The sequence below is a fragment of the Oryx dammah genome, unplaced genomic scaffold (genome assembly GCF_014754425.2).
Source record: "Oryx dammah isolate SB20612 unplaced genomic scaffold, SCBI_Odam_1.1 HiC_scaffold_24, whole genome shotgun sequence".
NCBI lineage: Eukaryota > Metazoa > Chordata > Mammalia > Artiodactyla > Bovidae > Oryx > Oryx dammah.
Window position 1 is genome coordinate 33,965,793 of NW_024070208.1, and position 9,676 is coordinate 33,975,468.

Below are 9,676 nucleotides of genomic sequence, written 5' to 3' on the forward strand. Positions count from 1 at the left end.
ATCCTCGCGGTTCAGTTCAGTGCCGCTCAGTTGAGTCAGTGGATCTGAGGCTTCATCTTTGTTTTCTGGGTCACCTAAACTGGGAACACTGAGGTATTTGATGTAGTTCTGGCCGGGGTTAGGTATTTGACTCATTTATTGGTTTGGCTCAATTTGGGTTGTTGCAAAGTTTCACTTAATAAAATATTTAATGGAGAGAGAAGAAAGTCACATTTTCAGCTAGCTAAGTAAGGCATCAAATTAACTGTTTAAAAGCCTTTAACTCTGTGGGCCCACCGAAGGTTCCCCCGGGTTTAGGTATGGGGTGGAGGCCCCCTGGGGATACACCCAGGAGGTTGGACTGGACCCTCTGGGAGCAGGACCACTCACCCAGCCTCTGCACAGTGTGTGAAGCCACCACATCGAACAGAAACTGCTCGGAAAATAGAATTTCCGAAATGTAATGGAGATGAAAGTCAAAGCAGTGGAGTTGAGAGGCTGGAAAGCTGCTGCTCACTCTTGTGTTTTGATGGGGCCAAAAGGGCACTGGGAGTCGAGGGACAGATCCTCAGGTCCTGGTGGGAGACTGCCTTCCATTCCTGGGAATGCTGACGGGATCTGTGCGCACAAGTCTTCCTGGAGCCTTCCCTGGTCCCACATGTCCTGCTAACCTCCTGGTTCCTGCTCAGGCTGGTAAATTGACTTTGTACTTGACCTGATGTGAAGGAGGGCTTAGGAGAAAGTGGACGCAAAGTAGCCAATTTGGCCTCAGTTTCAGGGGCTGGCAAGGCTCTGGGTCCCTGGCCCTGGCTGCCAAGGGCCTGTATGTGCCTGGCGTCCCTGATCTCGTGCCTGGTGAGGGGCAGCTCTGTCTAGGATATTGCTGGTGTGGCTCTGGTGAAAATCACCTTTGCTCTGGCTGTCTTGCCATCCACCTTTTGGCAGGTGAGTCCTATGGCTCCACCTGTGTGGAGCCTCGGGAGGTGGGCGCCAGGAGAAACATGTTAAAGTATGAAATTGTGCCATTTTCAGAGACATGATGGACTTAGATTTATTTCATACAGAGTGAAATAAGTCAGAAAGAGAAAAGCAAATGCCATACATTAGTGCATACAAAGTGAAAGAAAGTGAAAGTGAAAGTGAAGTCGTGTCCAACTCTTTGCTACCCCATGGACTGTAGTCTATCATGCTCCTCTGTCCATGGGATTTTCCAGGCAAGAGTGCTGGAGTGGGTTGCCATTTCCTTCTCCAGTGCATATAAGTGGAATTGAAAAAAGGTACAGGGGAACCTGTTTGCAGGACTTGAATCGAGACACGCACGTAGAGAACAAATATATGGATACCAAGGTGGGAAGAGAGGATGGGATGGATAGGGAGATTAGGGTCAACATATACGCGCCGTTGATACTACGTGTAAAACAGATAACCAATTGGAACCTACTGTATATCTAGGGAAACTCTACTCAGTGTTCTGTGATAACCTAATGGGACGGAAATCCGAAAAAGAGGGGATTTATGTATACCTATAGCTGACTCACTTTTCTGTACAGTGGAAACTAATGCAAAATTGTAAAGCAGCAATATTCCAATTTGAAAAAAAAAAAAAGGTGAGACCGGGAAGCCTGGGTAACTGCAATTGTGGGAACTAGCCGTTTCCTTTTCTTTTATCAAGAATGGACTTTTCCCTGAACAGAAGGATGGAGGACTTAGGTTTGCTGTAGCAAGTCCCTTGTTTATGGAGGAGGGGACTGTTTATCAACACCGAGATTCTGAGAATTCCACCCTGTTTCTTTCATTGCCACAGTCAGCCTTCAACATTTAATGAAGACTCATGGGCGGTGACTTCCCCCACCCACGGACAAATTCCTTTAAGGAATCATGAGACCAGTGACACTCAGCAGCTGTTTAAAAGACTGTTTAGACTCCTGGAATGATGCTGGGAAATTCTGGGATTTGCGGTCTTGGTCAAGAAGGGCCCTCAGCTGAGAAGTCCAGCAGTATAATAATCTCTCTCAGTTCAAACCCAGGGGAACCTTCTTTACAAAACCTGCTAGTCTGCTCCTCTTGATACAGTTACTGCCAAGTGGTGGAGTTTAATGTAAAAAACAAACAAACAAACTACTATCCTTTCTGCTCTGGATCACATAATATAACATAGGAGACCAAATTCTACATGAAAAGGGTTGGATTCAATCATTCCATGCTAAATGCTTGTGTTAGATAGAGGCTATAATGCTCACTGTGGGCTAATAGTGAATTCTAGCAGGTCCTGAGAGATAAAGTGGTTTGGAATGCTGGCCACTTCTCCGCCAGTTCCAGTGTGTTCTCCTTATGTGATCTTCTTAAGCCACCTGGTTTAGCTTTGGCCATGGAGACTTGGAAGAGAGTAGTGGGAACCTTCCAGGCAGGAGTTCTGGGCACACAGCCTAACTTAAGAGAAGCAAGACGCAGACGTGAGCAGACACATGCCAGAGAAACAGGACTAAGAGAATGCATTCTCCTAAGAGTATTCCATTCTTATGAGGCAGGGGTTCTCAAGCCTGTTGGTCTCAGGACCCCTTTCTGCTCTTAAAAACCAAGGATTTCAAAGAGCTTTTGTCTATAATGGGCTAGACGACTAATATTTACCACATTCAACAAATAAAATTGAGATGTTTTCAAAATACTTATTAATTTATTTAAAAGGTACAGCCAGAATCCCATAACATAAATACCATATTTTTATGAGAATTAAGTATATTTTTCAAGACAGAGGGAAAGAAGTAAGGAGTGTATTACTGTTCTGAAGCTTTGCAGACGCCTTTAACGTCCGGCTCAGCAGAACACAGCTGGACGCTCAGATCTTTTGTATTTCATCTGAATCTGTTGCAATATGTTGTCTTAGTTGAACAATAAGAGGAAATAGAAGAAGATAGTTTGTGGCTGCTGCTGCTAAGTCGCTTCAGTCGTGTTCGACTCTGTGCGAGCCCATAGACAGTAGCCCACCAGGCTCCCCCATCCCTCAGGGGCCCCTTGCAAAATAAAAATGCAGTCCTTTTGTTTTAAAATGATTGGAAATTTTAAGAAAGTAACAGCAGGGCATTAAGCCGAAGACCCATGGAAGCCTGCTCTGCTCAAGATGGGTTGTTGGCATGAACACAAATCTTGATAGTGCTGATGGTCAAGGTGTGAGACCTGGAATAGTTTACTGCCTAGCCATCTCCTCTGATGCCTAAAATCTGTTGTTTCTTTAAGATGATGCCTTTTAGGGATGTTTTAGATTCTTCTCTGCTTGGGGCCCACACATAAGAAACCAAGACCCAGAACTCACTGAGCCTTGAGTATATTTATAGGTCAACCTCCGTACACTCTGCGCCTTTCTGCTTGCCTGAGACTTCACTGCTCTCAGATCTCGGACAAATCACACTATTTCTGGGAATTCACCTCACCTTACTTACCAACAATGATCTCCTTCTCTCAATTCCGATAATGTTGTCTGCACCACTTATTTGGCACTGATTAGATGCTGTTAATTTTAAATTAGTTGCCAAGCAGGAGCTTGCTAATTGTTAATTAAGCTAATTAGAAGCAGGCTCTTTGACCAGTGCTTTTGGGAAAATATTTTTTTCTGTTTTCCTCACAACTAGCAAAAATAAATAAATAAATAAACTGAGCAGTGATGTTTGTTTGTTTCAATTTATTTGGCTGTGCCAGGTCTTAGTTGTGGCATGCAGGATCTAGTTCCCTGACCAGAGATTGAACCCAGGATGCCTGCATTGAGAGTGCAGAGTCTTAACCACTGGACCACCAGGGAAGTTCCTGATCAGTGTTTCTTAATCTGGAGCTCATGGATTGGCTTCTGGGGGTCCAAGAGCCCCCTAAAGTTGCAAATAAAATTGTGATTGTGTATATCTAATTTTTCAGAAGTATGACCCTCTCTTTCCCTCATAAAAAGGTTAATGACAACTAAGCTAGATTCTCAACCAAGCTAGATTGGTCATTCGGGAATTTTCAACCCAAGATCTATTATCACGCAGTCAGGAAAGGTCTTACAGACAGTTCCATCTTTCACGGACCCTCAGCTCTAGAAGCAATTCCATCCTGGACTGGGCCAGTGGGTGTTGTTTTCTCTGCTGTGTGTTTCTGTGGGAGTTTCAGTCATCTTGTCTTCACAATCCCTGAGGGTCTGTGTTTGGAAGAGAAGCCTTGGTTTGCCCTTGACTCCGTCCATCCTGTGCAAACACGCCCCTAGCTCCAGGGAAGAAGGACATGTGGTTAGTCCGGCACCTCCTTTCTGCTGAGAAGCAAGCAAGAGGTCATAGAACTCTTTCTTTAAAGGGCTAACAGTAAATATTTTAGGCTTCTTGCAGCTTGTATGGTCTCTGTGGCTGTTACTCAATCTACCATTGTTCTAGGGACGCAGCCAGAGAAGATGGACTCGGATAGACAGTAGGTGAGGACCTGTGTCCTTGGACCTGAGTCCAAGCTCAGGTCTAGTTAACAAAAACACTCAATGGCTGTGCTTGGTCCCCAGGCCAGAGTTTGCCAACCTCTGATCTAATTCATGACTCCCTGGGACTTAGGAAGCCCCAGTTATTATCAAAGAGCACAACACTGAAAAACGGAGCGGATCTGTCAGATCTGTGCACCTCACCCACAGCACTTCCCTGTACTTTCAGCCACAAACGTGAGCCACAAATCCAGAGAACCAGCTGCTCCCCATCCAGGTAACGGCCCAGACAGGCAGCCCAGTGATGTGGCAGGAAATGGGGTGATTCTGTTATCATCCTGCCCGTTCTCATGCACCCTTTATCAGAGACAATAAAAAGGTTATTGTTTACACCATCTCAGACAAGGAGAGGGCAGGTCCTGCTATAAAACCCGAATGTTCCCTGATCTGCCACCTCTGTAATTAGTGACCCTTTCTTTCTCTATCCCGGGTGGAGGATGAATAAAAGGTTCACAGTGTGTGATGTCACCCGGGCTCTGAAAACAGTCTCTCGATTGTTTAAATCCTGCCTTTGTGCCTGCTGTCACTGGGCTGCCCGCCATCCCTCCATCAGCTATTCTTAATGTGGGGTTTGTCAACCCCCTTCTCTGACCTTCCTGGAGGGAGGAAACCCCAGGTGGGCATAGGAATCGGAGGTAGAAACTCAAGACGGTGTCATCAGCATGGAAGCAGATTCACAACTTTTAATGATCTGAAAACACAGAAGGGGTTAGGACAGTTTAAGGTGCAAAATCTGCATTTAAAAACTTGTGCTTAGACTTACTGTTCAACCGCTAAGTCGTTTCTTACTCTTTGCGACTCTGTGGATGGCATCATGCCAGGCTTCCTGGTCATTCACTATCTCTTAGAGTTTGTTCAAACTCAGGTCCATTGTGTCAGTGATGCCATCTAACCATCTCACCCTCTGTCACCCTTTCCCCTCCTGACTTCAATCTTTCCCAGCATCAGGGTCTTTTCCAATGAGTCAGCTCTTTGCATCAGGTGGCCAACGTACTGGAGCTTCAGCATCTGTCCTTCCAGTGAATATTCAGGACCGATTTCCTTTAGGATTGACTGGTTGGATTTCCTTGCAGTCAAAGGGACTCTCAAGAGTCTTCTCTAATAACACAGTTCAAAAGCATCAATTTTTTGGTGCTCAGCCTTTTTTATGGTCCAACTCTCACATCCATATATGACCATTGGAAACACCACAGCTTTGAAAATATGGACCTTTCTCAGCAAATGATGTCTCTTTTTATCATCTCACCAGAGGCAACTTTTCTGGCTTATTCTCAACGGGGTGTCTTACATCTCACTCCTGGTGGTCCCTCCTGTTGCATCTTGCTGCTCTGTCCACTCGAGAGATGCGTCCGTTCTGCACTTCTTGCTTGTCTCTAGTAGGTTGCATTTGTTCTCCCAGCCATGCCTGGGACTGGTGGCAGCTTCCATCATTGGCCCTGGTCCTTTGTTTTCTGCTGGAACTTGTTTTTCTGGCAACTGTCAATGCTGTCCTCCTGGATTTGCTCTGAGAAAGCCCTCTTCTAGTCAGTGGGAGAGGCTGTGTGTTTGACCCCACAAGCACCATTTGGCCCCCTGGCATCTTCAGCCCCGACCCTCCTAAACTTCCACTTAAGCCACTGGGCAGGAGATACTGGGCAGCAAATGAAATGGCAAGGGGCACTGCTGCAGCTGAGCTGGTCCAGGAGCGGGCAGAGGAGGAAAACAACCTGCTCACGACACGTCAGGCTCTGAACAGGGCAGGGGTGTATTTACCAACACCACACAGGCCCTCCTTCCGAGGGGCTTCCCTGGTGGCTCAGTGGTAAAGAATCCACCTGGCAATGCAAAAGACATGGCTTTGATCCCTGGGTCAGGAAGGTCCCCTAGAGAAGGAAATAGTAACCCACTCCAGTATTCTTGCCTGGGAAATCCCATGGACAGAGGAGCCTGCTGGGCTACAGTCCATGGGGTCACAAAGAGTCTGACATGACTGAGCACACACATTCGCACCCTTCTTCCAAACCAGGGAGCTGTGGTTCTGAGCTGCAGAGTTCTGAGACCTCCCACGCGTGCTAGGTGGCTGAGCCAAGATTTGAAACAAAGTCTGTCCAAGGCTGTCTGTCTGTGCTCTTTTAAGAGGACACAGGCAATAATTAAAGCTTGGGATGGAAACTCATGACACCCCCCTGCAGAGAAGCCAGCAGACTCCGCTTTTGTGTGCTCAGGCAGGAAGGGGTCAGAGGGGAGCAATCGGCGCCACTTGCTGGTGTTGAAGGCGCTGTGAACCCAGCATCGGGTCCTGGGAAGGCAGTGCCGGAAGCAGGGCTGGACCAGTTTGGCAAAGCTCAGTGTTAACAATGGGAAGTCCCGTGGTGAGAGTCCAGCTAGGATTTCTCTGTTCTGGGTGCAAATTTTGCCAATTGAAAGGGGAAAATAAGGACTTAAAGGCACTTCAATTTTAAATCTATTAATAGTTTAAATCTCTCCAGCTCCTTCTAACTATTGATTACAATTCCTTTATAAAGCTCTCCCTTGCTTTTCAAGATCAGAGACTGTGATTGTCCAGTCACAAGAAACTTGCTCCGATTATGTGAACTGCTCTGACAGCATGAACAGAAATACTGTCGCTGTGGTCTGGCAGGAACCCTCAGAGTGCTGGTGGGAGCAGAGAGGGTGGCTTGGGGTTAGGCGCAGGCGGACCCTGCAGAGCCGCTTTTAGACAAGGGCAGCAAAAGCGGTTTTACTTAGAAACAACAAACAGAGCAACCTGTGCTCTCCCTGAAGGAACCTTGTGGGGTGGGGATGGAGCCTGGATGGTTCAAGTGTATCCACTTAGCTTGGTTCAATCCTCAGTGTGCAGAAACATGTAGAAAATTGGGAAATCTTGATTCTCATCGTAAAGGTGACATGTTCTCTGTGTATAGTCTCCTGGCAGTTTCAATGTTACACAGGTTACTTGGGTTTTTACAGGGATTTTTGACCTGAGTTTTTGATACAAAGAGTTTTTGGTTTTGTTTCCTCCCTCCTTTCTTTCTTTTCTTCTTTTAAATTGAGGTATAGTTGATTTACAGATGTACAGCAAAGTGATTCAGTTATATATATTATATATATAGGTATTCTTTTTCAGATTCTTTTCCATTATATATTATTACAAGATATTGACTATAGTTCCCTGTGCTATACAATAGGTCCTTGCTGTTTATCTTTTTATATATTCTTTCTTCTCTTCCTTTTTTCTTCCTTCCTTCCTTCCTTCCTTTCTTTCCCACATCATTTTAACTCTTGTTTTCCCAGTTGAAAACCTTGACCAGCATCAGATCCACATAACCAGTGATGCCTATGTCCAAATTAAATTCAGAATAAAAATCTCAAATTTAATGACCCTGGTATAAAAGATGTCATTAAACAGAACTAAGCAAAAAAGTCAGTATCAGTTTCATCAACTAGTTTATAGGCCAAAGGTTTACAAATATTGGAAACAGACAAACCTGAGATTGGGTTAGGAGATCCTGCTGGGTGTGTGTGTGTGTGTGTGTGTGTGTTAGTCGCTCAGTCACGTCTTATTCTTTGTGACCCCATTGACTGTAGCCTGCCAGACTCCTCTGTCCATGGGATTTCCATTGGAAATCCTGGAGTTGGTTGCCATTTCCTTCTCTACAGGGTCTTCCCTACCCAGGGATGAACCCACATCTCTTGCATTGGCAGGTGGATTCTTTACCTACTGAGCAACCTGCTATTTGTTAAATTCAAGTTTAAAGCTTTCACAGCAGTGTGACAGTTGATGGGATGATGCAAATGTTAATATGTGTAAACATTTAAACTGGTGTAAGTCAATAGTGAAGCCTTTTGCACATGGCTGTTGGTTAAGGATGCTGGTCGTGGCTCAGTTTTGTGGAACATACAAACTCACTCAACCTAAGTGCATTTTGTCTATGTTGCCGTGGTTCTGTCCTTCGTCAGTGTACATCATAGAGATGTCCCAGCCCAGCTGGGCCTCCTCCCCAACCTCCTGTCTGACTTGATGACACTGTGTTACTTCTCTGCTTGACCCACGTGGACATTTGCTTTGGCAATGACACATAGAGACTATGTGGTATGGAAATTTAGGTGGTGAAATGTCAGCCTTGGTTTCACTCCAGTGTTATTGGGATGTTGTTGACATATGATACTGTATAAGTTTAAGGTTAGAGCTTAATAGTTTGACAGAGTGAAGCGATTACTACTAATTTAGCTAACCTACTGTGAACTCACAAAGTTACAGTTTTTTCTTTCTTGTGATGAGAACATCTAAGGTCTGTGGTCTTAGCAGCTTTCAAATAATGTCTTTTCAAAAATCAAACCAAACACAGCACTGACTTCTCCTGCCCACTGGGCCCTGCAGGTTGGGGGTTTCAGGCAGCCTTTTATCTTGTTGTTGTTGTTCAACTGCTAAGTCGTGTCTGACTCTGCGACCCAATGAACAGCAGCACACCAGGCTTCCTTGTCCTTCACTATCTCCCTGAATTTACTCAAACTCATGTCCATTGAGTCGGTGATGCTTGGGGGAGAAGAGAATCCTCTGTCACTCAGATTCTGGATTGGTGTTTGAGGGTTACATGCACACACATACGTGAAAACATGGTACATGCATACATGTCACACATGCACACACAGTGTCTGATCCACTGGTATTTTCCAGGGGGGAATCCATGATTGTCAACTTGGAGGAGCACGCTCTTCTGGAGGATAAAGTGCTCTGTGAACTTGGTCCCACATTTTACGTCTCTCATAGCTTTAAATGGGGTCTTTTTGTGTTTATAGTCCTGTCCTGGAAGGAAGGACAGAGCGTTGGGTGAGCAACACTCAGCAGGAAATGTTGCATTGTTTTAAGTCTGCACTGATTCATTATCCATTGATATTTCCTAATAAACGCCTTCCTGACAAAGCTGCAAAGGACAGTGAGTGGAACAAATGACATCACCCTCAAGACAAAGGTTGCAAGGAGAATGACAGATGTTAACCGCTTCTCAGCCTTGGAAACATGAGTTGTGGGTTTTCCTCCCAATTTGATGGTGCTGATGGAAGTCAGATGATGAATTTATACTGGTTGAGCATTTCCCCAAGTGCTTTAATGTGAGGTTGCAGGGTAAGTGTTATTCTCACTTTTCTCTGTAGGGAAACTGAGGCACAGGATGGGGCTTGTCCACCCCCACAACTGCTGAGTGACACCTGGGTGACCTGCTGTCCCAG

At 45.4% G+C, this 9,676-nt stretch overlaps 1 long non-coding RNA gene across 1 annotated transcript; it reads left to right on the top strand.

Annotated features, from left to right (window-relative positions):
- The first annotated feature begins 1,053 nt into the window (after positions 1-1,053).
- LOC120882946 lies at positions 1,054-1,569 on the top strand. Its single transcript, XR_005725619.1, has 2 exons — positions 1,054-1,096; positions 1,242-1,569. It is a non-coding gene; the product is annotated as an uncharacterized LOC120882946 (long non-coding RNA).
- Positions 1,570-9,676: the final 8,107 nt, after the last annotated feature.